Raw genomic sequence first — 9,250 nt, forward strand, 5'->3', positions numbered from 1 at the left:
GACAACTTCTACAATAATGGTCAAAGTTGCTTCTGCATATCAAATCATATGTTCATAGTTAGCACTCTGTCATATTTTTAAGCAATTTATCTCACACAACATCATAGAGTCAAATAAAGAAACAACCATAAATAAATATAAAATTCAATGTCATATCAATGCTCCTCAAGGTCATTGCCATCTTAAGTCATTGTCAATTAAGAATACTATCATATAAAGCTCTGCATACATATAATATAACTAGGGGTATATCATTGTTGTCCACTATAAATTCACTGTCAAAGATCACAATATGTTGATTTTGTCATCAATTGTACTTGAGGGTGACAGTTATGGCAGTGTTTCTATTCATCAGAGAGCCACAAAAAACAACGCTATCTTCTAAAGGTGTTTTCTATTGTCTTTTAATTGATAAAGAGAAACTTTCCAAATCCTTTACAACTAATCAACACATTTATTCAACATAAATCCTTGAGGCATAAAATATCTCTATACCAGTCACTAAGTTGTCTTAATCATTCTTTAGGATAGGTTGCATTTATGCTCAAACATAAGAACACAAACATCTCTTCCAAACAACACCAGGGCACGTGATCAAGAGAACATAATTGTTTCTAGAATACATAGTCCATTCACTCACATTGATATCACCAATATATTCAAACCAGTAGCCACAAATATCTAGATAAGACATCATATATTTTCCATTGCAAAACCATGCATTGTTTACTGAATCATCGATTTAATGTACTACACTTAGCATAATTTCATCTTAGGCATAGATCACATTAGATACTCATAATCTAATTGTGACTAGATCACACAAAACAAGTTGGACTCTCATAAATTGAATGTCTTGAATGTTATGCTACATGTATACCTTTTATTTTTATTTCAATCGCACAACATAGGTATTACAAGGATTCAAATCACATTGTATTAAAGTTAGACCAATGAGACTATTGCAGGAGAATCAATGCAATAGTAACCCTGAACAATATAGAGTCTTGATTCTTTCGCAAAGTTCAAGGATTACTCTAAGACATCGTAAGTGATCACTTGCCATATGAAAAACCTAGTCATGATTGGTAAACAAGGCCACAAGTATAGACTGTATATATGATATTTCAAATGATGCTTAGGTCATCCGTTATGGATCACACACTAAGATTCAATTATTCTAGGTGTTGTCCTCACAAATGGTTTGAAATGTGCCTCAGAGTCTCAGATACATCATAGGATTATACATTAGAAGTTCCTACATGTTTTGAGCTATCAACCAATGCTATTTCACTAGATGAGCTGTTCTTTAATTTAAACCTTAGACGAAGAGAAGAAGAGTAGATCCAACAAAGAATCAATTAGGGCCACAGGATTAAAAATCATAAACACAGGGATTAAACCCTCAAAACAAAAAAAATTCCACCTATAATTAAAAAAAGTGAAACCCTTAACACCAAGAATCACAACCAAAACCCTTTAATTCTTGCTCTCATCAGATCTTTTTAAATTTCGCAGGGCCAAGAAAGGTTTAGAGATAAATCACAAGATATGTGTTTTTGTTTCTTGCTCAAGAAAGGTTGATCAAACGCCTTCAAATAGTTTTCCTTTGGATTTAAAGGGTGCCTTCAATTAGGTAATACAACTTAGAATTTCAAATTTTGGCACCAAATTTTTAATTTAAATTTTGGCTTGGAGCCAAAATCCCCTTTTAAAATTTTAAATTTTTGGATCAAATAATCTTGAATTTTTCTTTTGACCTTTTCACCATAATAAATTAAATTTTAACCCCAAAATGTGCCATTAATTTGGGCAATATAATGATTCCACATTATCACCCTTTTGAGAACTTTTAAGATACCCTTTTTAATTTAGATTTCTCAACTAAATAAATTTGTTTGTAACCGTACCTCCTTTTGGGTTTTTAACCATTGAATGGGGTCATCAAGTTTGCGCGAAAGTTTCTCCTCAACCATGAGGAGTATCATGACATGCCACATACTGTTAGAATCAACATGATGAAGAGCATCGAATGTCAATGATCATGAAGACAAATTCATTGATCGTTATCTTCAAAATCCTCAACAAATACGAGGATTATAGGGTTTTATAGGGCTTTGACCAATGGAGCTTCCAATTGATGCCAAATTAGACAAATATTAAGAATGTTCAATAACATATGTTGGCATCAATGAAAACAACATTCAACAATTTCCCCCTTTTTCTTTGATGGAAACACATACTCCCTTGCCATCATTGCTCCCCCTAACTACATCCCTCAATCTTATTCTCTTGATTTATCTCCTCCTTTGACATAAATGTAAAAGGGTGAATCCCCCTGACAATCTACCTACTGCTATGTACCTGTAACCTATCTTTGTCCCCCCTGTCTTCTTGGCTTCCTTAATGGTTATTGCAATATACGACCTATATCCCTCTGACATGCAATGCTTCATACGAATTCCCATGATTCTACCTATTGATATGCATCAATGACAAGGGTCCTTTTGCGATTTTGTTCTTATCTTATTCTGCCAAATATACTACTCCACTGAAACTTCCCATAATGATGAATTTTGTTCTGAATACTTCTTCATATCTGCCAATTGTCAACCTGTCAATGATAGATCTTCAAACGTGCAACTACTGCTGCATATACTTCCCCCTTTTCAATATTCAGGGAGTCAATAAGTTGGATTATTTAGAATAATGTATGAAGCATCTCTTTAGCCGGATCATCCTGAACATCAACATCTTCCATTGGAGATTCATCGTGCCCTTTTTCCTTCACAAAGCCTAAAAGCATGACTGTTACGAATTTCTCATTTGCTTTGTCTTCTTTCATTTGTTTTCTTCCCAAAACCTTCATGTACTTGATGTTATGGTTGTCATTCATGGAATATTCCATCTTTTACCTTCAATCATGACTTGTGTACCCATAGTTATGACACTTGTAACATTTAATGTTGGGTCTGAATGATTGAACTAGTGACATATGCTTTCTGCTGACAAAGTTTGTTTGAAACCTATCTCGTGATCCTGCAAACCTGCTTCTAGGGTTTTTATAATGCCTTTTATAGTCACCCTATAATCTATTCTTTAATCCATAGCCATATTCCCAAAGCTAGAACATGATAATTAATACCCATTAAACATAATAGTGTACCTGGATGAGATGTCCTGTCTTGATGATCTTTTGTATTCATCCTTCTTTAGAGGAGGTGCAACCTTTTGTTGATTTCTTCTTGGAGCAACAATGGTTTTATCCTTCTTCTGTCCTTCATCTTGATTTGGCCTTTGAGGGATCCTGCTATCAATATTCTCATCAATATTTCTTTGTGTGGACTTGGAGCTTGTACCTTCATTACATGGAGCTTTACCTGCTTCTTTTTCCTTTATCTTCAACTGATCTATGTCCTTGTTCTTCCTTTTGTCATCCAATTTTTTTTCTTCCTGAGCTTGTCTATTTCAGTTAGGTTAGTGTCAAGTTCCTTTTGCTTTTGATCAATATCTTCCTGAAAACAAATTTTCAAGGCTTTTCTCCTTTCTTCTACTTCTTCTACTTGTAGATTTAGAAGAGTGACCTTTTCTACTTCTCTATTAATAACTTGTATTTTTTCCTTATGCTTTTCATTTTCCTTTCTGAGCCTGCCAATTTCTGCAGAAGATGCATCTAGTTCCTTTTTTTTATCAACTTCAGCTATGTACATCTGATCAAATTAATTTAATTGGCTTTCTAGATCCTTCTTTTTCTTTTTTGCTTCCTGCACTTGGATTTTCAAGAGAGAAAATTCTTCTTTGAGTGAGCGATTTTCCTTCTCCATGTTCTTTCACTCTTTAAAGGCATTAATTAATTATTTCTCCATGTCCTCTTATTCTTCTTCATTACCATTGTCAGATTATTCAACCTGAGGAACTGCTTGAATTGAAACATGGTTATTATTGACATGATCTTGACTGACATGAATATTTTTAATTTTCTCCCAAAGGTGTTTGGCAGATGAGCATTGTTAACACCGAAAAATCATACACCTACTAGTACAATCCAAAAGAAAAGTGTCTAGTAGAATGCATAGGTGGATATTTTTCCAGCTGAATACATTATGAAGATTAAAAAATCAAAAGTTCTCCTAAGGTCCAAAGTTTATAAATAAAATCAATTAAGGCTATGCATATATTTATTTGATAAATTCGCATGCACGACATATCCTCAAAAATTTGTGTGGTTGCAGAAAAGATAACTTAGTAGTCTAGGACCACTCTACACACTTGCAACAAATTTTTTGATACAAGATTGGCCTAGTATAGCCGAATTCGAGTCGCCTTGGAGAAGTGAAACCCTCAATGGAATCCTCTTTTCCTACTCATGTGTCTTTATCATACATGTACCAAGAGAGGGAAGAGGGATTAAAAAAACTCTATATAAATAGGCCATGGGAGATCCAAAACAAGAGACATTGTCATTCTGGCCAAATTGTTGTTTGAGAAAACCACCATTACATTGTTCAAACCAAGGAAGTGAAGAGCACTATCATGTTAGCCAAATTGCTTCTAAGAAACCCAACATCTTAGTGAGTGAAGAGGAATTCACCCTTTAGAGAGTTTTCACACTTCTTTGAGAGAGAGGAGAAACTTTTAAAGAGATTGAGGAAAAGAAACCCCATTGCTAAGGATTTTTGAGCTTCCTAGCTCAAAAAACTGTCTTCAAGTTCCTAAGCTTTTAATTGTATTCAACCTCTACCACCAGAAACCAATAAAGGGAGATTTTTCCATATATTATTGATGTGTTTGCTCCATTTGAGCATTGTTTTGTTCATTCACCTCTTTGTTTAAGTTTAAGTTTATGTATGCATTGTTTCCACTATTTACAATGTTGTGTTCATTTACGTTTGTCCTCTAACAACACCAATTTTGACTATGATCCTTTGCAGGTAACAATCCACTGCTAAGGGGGTGTTTTTTGGTACACTTGTGCTCCAAAAACACTACAACAGGAATGGCGACCATACTGATCTCTTTTCATTAATCTAGAGATTATTTATAGGACCTCCTCTCTGCACAAACATCCTTCAAGGTGCTCCTCACCTCCTTGGATTTTTTACAGTCCCCCAAGATCTGTTCAGAGCCCATGGAAGTGATTTTTTTTCAAATCTTTCTCGCTCGCATGCTTTCTTCTCTGACAAACGTAGAGCACACGTTTGTTTCTACAAAAACTACAAAGCACTTGTCTATTTCTACCAAACCTGCGCGACAAACAGAAAGCAAAGAAAAGCCTTGTATTTTTCAGTTTTCTCAGGTGATTGGAAGCCTTTAGTGAATTGCCTTCACCTCTACATTCTGTGTTTTCTGTTCAGTAACCCTGATTGCTTGAATGAAACCTAATTCATCAAGCAATTATATATATTTTTTATTTGCAACAAATACCCACATAGATTAATTAGGGAGGAAAGTAAGTGGCCAAAATCCACATATGTTTTCAAACTATTTTGCTTAAATTTTCTGCAAATCACATTAGCTTAATTAGTGAAGCAAGTAAGTGGCCCATTATCCACGAATCTTGTTAATTTTTAATGTACCTTGGACAAGTGGTTTCCCATGGGTTATTATCTACCTAGGGAAAAGTGTCCAAAATAATTCTTTTCCTAAGTGTGAGTTTATAAAGTGAAAGTGACTTTATAAGTCAATGTTAAATTATAAAGTGAAAAGTGACTTTAGACATAAAGTACAATGTGGGTACTTTATTTAATGGGTGAGTTAAAAAATACAAATTGAGAATTAAATGCACATTTATTCTCATCCCTTGATCTAAGTGAATCTGAGCCATTAGATCTTAGGGTTTCCCAAAAGTCATTTAGGGAAACAAAAGGGGGAAAAGAAAAGAGAGATTGCATTCAGTCTTCATGAGAAGATTGGAGAAAGGAGGCTAAGATCTGGAGAAAAGTTCCGAAGGAGAAATTTGCTGCAGCAAACTGAAGGAGTGATTTCTGGGCAAAGCTGGGCATGGAAATCAAGGCATAGAAGACAACAGAAGGTACAATAAGAACACCATTGAATGTTGTGAGATGCATGCCATTCGAGAGAAGTTTTGAATATATATATATATAGATATCTATATATATGAAAAAGATCTGTACAGTGGTATTGGAATCTGTATAGTACAACTCGTATAGTCATATCCGTACAATGCATATTTTCAGCTTCAAGTGGGCACACAAATCGAGGCAAAATGGGCACGGTTTCAAGGAGTTTTGGGCCAAAGAGATAAGTTTTATTTTGCTGTTTTGTTTTGTCTACAAATGTATTTTTTCTGAACTTGAAAGATAAATAAATTTGAAGAGCTCTCTAACAGGTTTTTCCCAGAGAAGATTGAAGGGTTTTTGCCCGGGTCTAAGTTGGCCAAAAATCTGTGTATTTTTATGTGTGTTGCTGGTTTGGTTATGTCCATATTTATTTTCAGCATGTGTTGACAGTCCCATGTGTTTTAATCTGAAAATTACATTTCCAGAATTCTATATGTTGAATGTATGTTTGTGGGAAAGGGCATTTAACTGAATGGGAATGATAAGGTGAAATTAAAACCGGGTTGGGATTGTAGAAAACTTCTTTTTTAGTCATCAAATTTCAACAAATATTACTACTAACCAAATCATTTTTTAGGACTAGGAGCAAATGTTACTAGAGAAAGTAAGTAATCCTTGCTTCCCTTGCATTTCCTAGATGAACTTGGGATTGCATATGAAAACCTTCTCGAAAACATTTGAATTTCCATCTCCCTTATAAAACTCCACATAGTTTAAAAAGCAAAAAGTAAGTGGCATATAATCAACAAACAAATTTATTTTTTCCATGCAAGGAACAACCAACACTTAGTGTAATTAGAAGGATTATGAAAAGGATCATCGCATATCCAAATCTTATCACACTTTGTATGCTCACTTGCATCACACACTAAGCCTTCATACGCTTTGTACTCAAAGATCATCCATCTTTTGGATCTTTGGTTACTTAGTATATTTTCGCTTACAAAGTCACTCCATAAGTGAATTAAGGCTCTTTAAAAACAATCATAACTTAAACTAATTAAATTTCCCCACAGGGGCCACCAAAAAAACTATAGTTCAGGTTAGGAGCATTGGGGGTAGGCATCCCATAAGCTGCTATGGTCATGTTTCACCATTGAAACATAGTTGTTGAATTTCTAGGGAGCTTAAAAATCCTTCAATCATCCCACGGAAAAGAAAAACCAAGCATGGCAGAGACCCAATTCATAGTGGGTTCAACTTAGGTCCAGTGCGTGCAATACTCTTTAGGGCTACTTGACTGATCTAGTGCTCGGTATTGGTAACCGATTACCAAGAAGATAAATACTCGAATTCTCACATGGGACGAAGGTACTTAGTGACCAAATATAGGGCATCCTTTCCCTATAGATGATGATGCAGACAACACTTGAGCCTCATTACCATTACCTTGGTTGATTCCTCGGCTACTGGAAGGCATCGCTAGTTCCTTCGGAACATTTCCCTAGGACCCATCAGAGATTATCTCTGCAAGGCCCAGTTACTTCGAGAGTAGATAGGAAGATTAGGTCTTCATAGAACTCTTTATCATATGCAACAAACAAAAACCCTTTTTCTTGTTTTCTTGGTCACATAGTGTAAATTAAACAAAAATAAACCATTTATATTTTCACTTTGCTTTATGTATGTGATCCAATTGCATTGATATTTATCTTCTTCCCACACCAAACACAAAGTAGCGCACAATCTAAATCGACACCATAGGGGACCCCACAACTCCTCATTGAGCTAGGGGTTTTTTAAACTTGCCCCCATTAACGGGAGGTGTGCCAAGACTCCCACTGTTTAGGCAGAGAGGACATCACTCAACCACCATTATTGGATCTTCCTTTATTGGCACAACTTAGCTTGGAACTCCTCCTCAACAAAGTACACATTTCATCACTCTTGAAGGATCCCCGCATGCTAACCCCTTTGGGAGTGCACACACCTCTCCTTTGGACAGTCCTTGAGATACCCATCAGGGTAATCCTCCCGTGACATCCCCATAGAGGACTATATTGCATATAGTTGTCTAGCATCATTTTGCGATGGAAGGTAATGCATAGATCACATTCTTAGCTTTGTTAAATCTCCTAGATTTAAGTAAGCTCACCAATGACCTGATCGAACATGGCCATCTATGCCCACAAAGCTCCCTTCAGATATTCCAAAGTTTGAGGAAAGCAAGGTGAAGACCTAGGGAAACACATCATGATGTTTCACCTGTGGTGTTCGTTTAGTAGTATCATAGAAGATACTATTATATTAAGGCTATTTCAATGCACCCTAACAATGCTTGCCACGAAGTGGTATATAGACCAACCCTTTGCGTCTCACAGAACCTTTAGCTCATTAGCTACTGCTTTACTTACTTTCTTCCAACTCCCAGACTGCCATGATTTAGGTTTGGAACTCCTAACCAACTTCAAATAAACACAAGCTATGCACATCTCAGACCATATCCATGAATGGCAGAAATTCCACAGCCTGTTCAAAATTTAATTTGAAGATAAAGTCCTCATGGACATTTTCTTGAGATCCCTCACCTTTGAAATCTCTAAAGACGTAGCTAAAAAATTCTCACAAACCGAGGAAGAACCCATTAGTAAATCCCAACAATTGGAGTTGATCTATGACCAATTTAGGTACATTTATCACGTGCTTCCATATGCCCCACGCCTGCAGTCTTATCGAGAAATGGCAGGCGCATCTAATACTACTGACGGAATAATTGGGGCCATATCCTAAAGACATTACAACAATAATTGTCAATACCATGCGTATCCAACTAATGGCCCATCATATGATGACGCACCACCATTACAAAATACATGGTATTATAATGGTCAACCCACACCTATGCAGAATATAGTCAATAGGGTTAACCAACACCAACCCCCACAAGGAGGCTCGTATCATCCCCCTCAGGGAAATCAATACTCCTCCTAGAGTACGGATAAGATGTCTGCTCCCTAGAATCAATATATTAACTAGGGACAAGAGAACCAATATTCTCCTTTCCCAACACCGCAACAGAATATCCTGCCAAAGAAAAATAATGCACATGTGAATCTAGTGTAACCATCTCTTGCTTCACCGCATCAATCAGAAGAACAAAAGAATTCAGTTAATCCTTCTAACAGGGCTAGGAAAAAACCTAAAAATAAGCCAAAGGGAGAAACCGAGCG

Source organism: Pinus tabuliformis, chromosome 2_1 (genome assembly GCF_031772625.1).
Source record: "Pinus tabuliformis cultivar Carrire ecotype Pingquan chromosome 2_1, CPIR1, whole genome shotgun sequence".
Lineage (NCBI taxonomy): Eukaryota > Viridiplantae > Streptophyta > Pinopsida > Pinales > Pinaceae > Pinus > Pinus tabuliformis.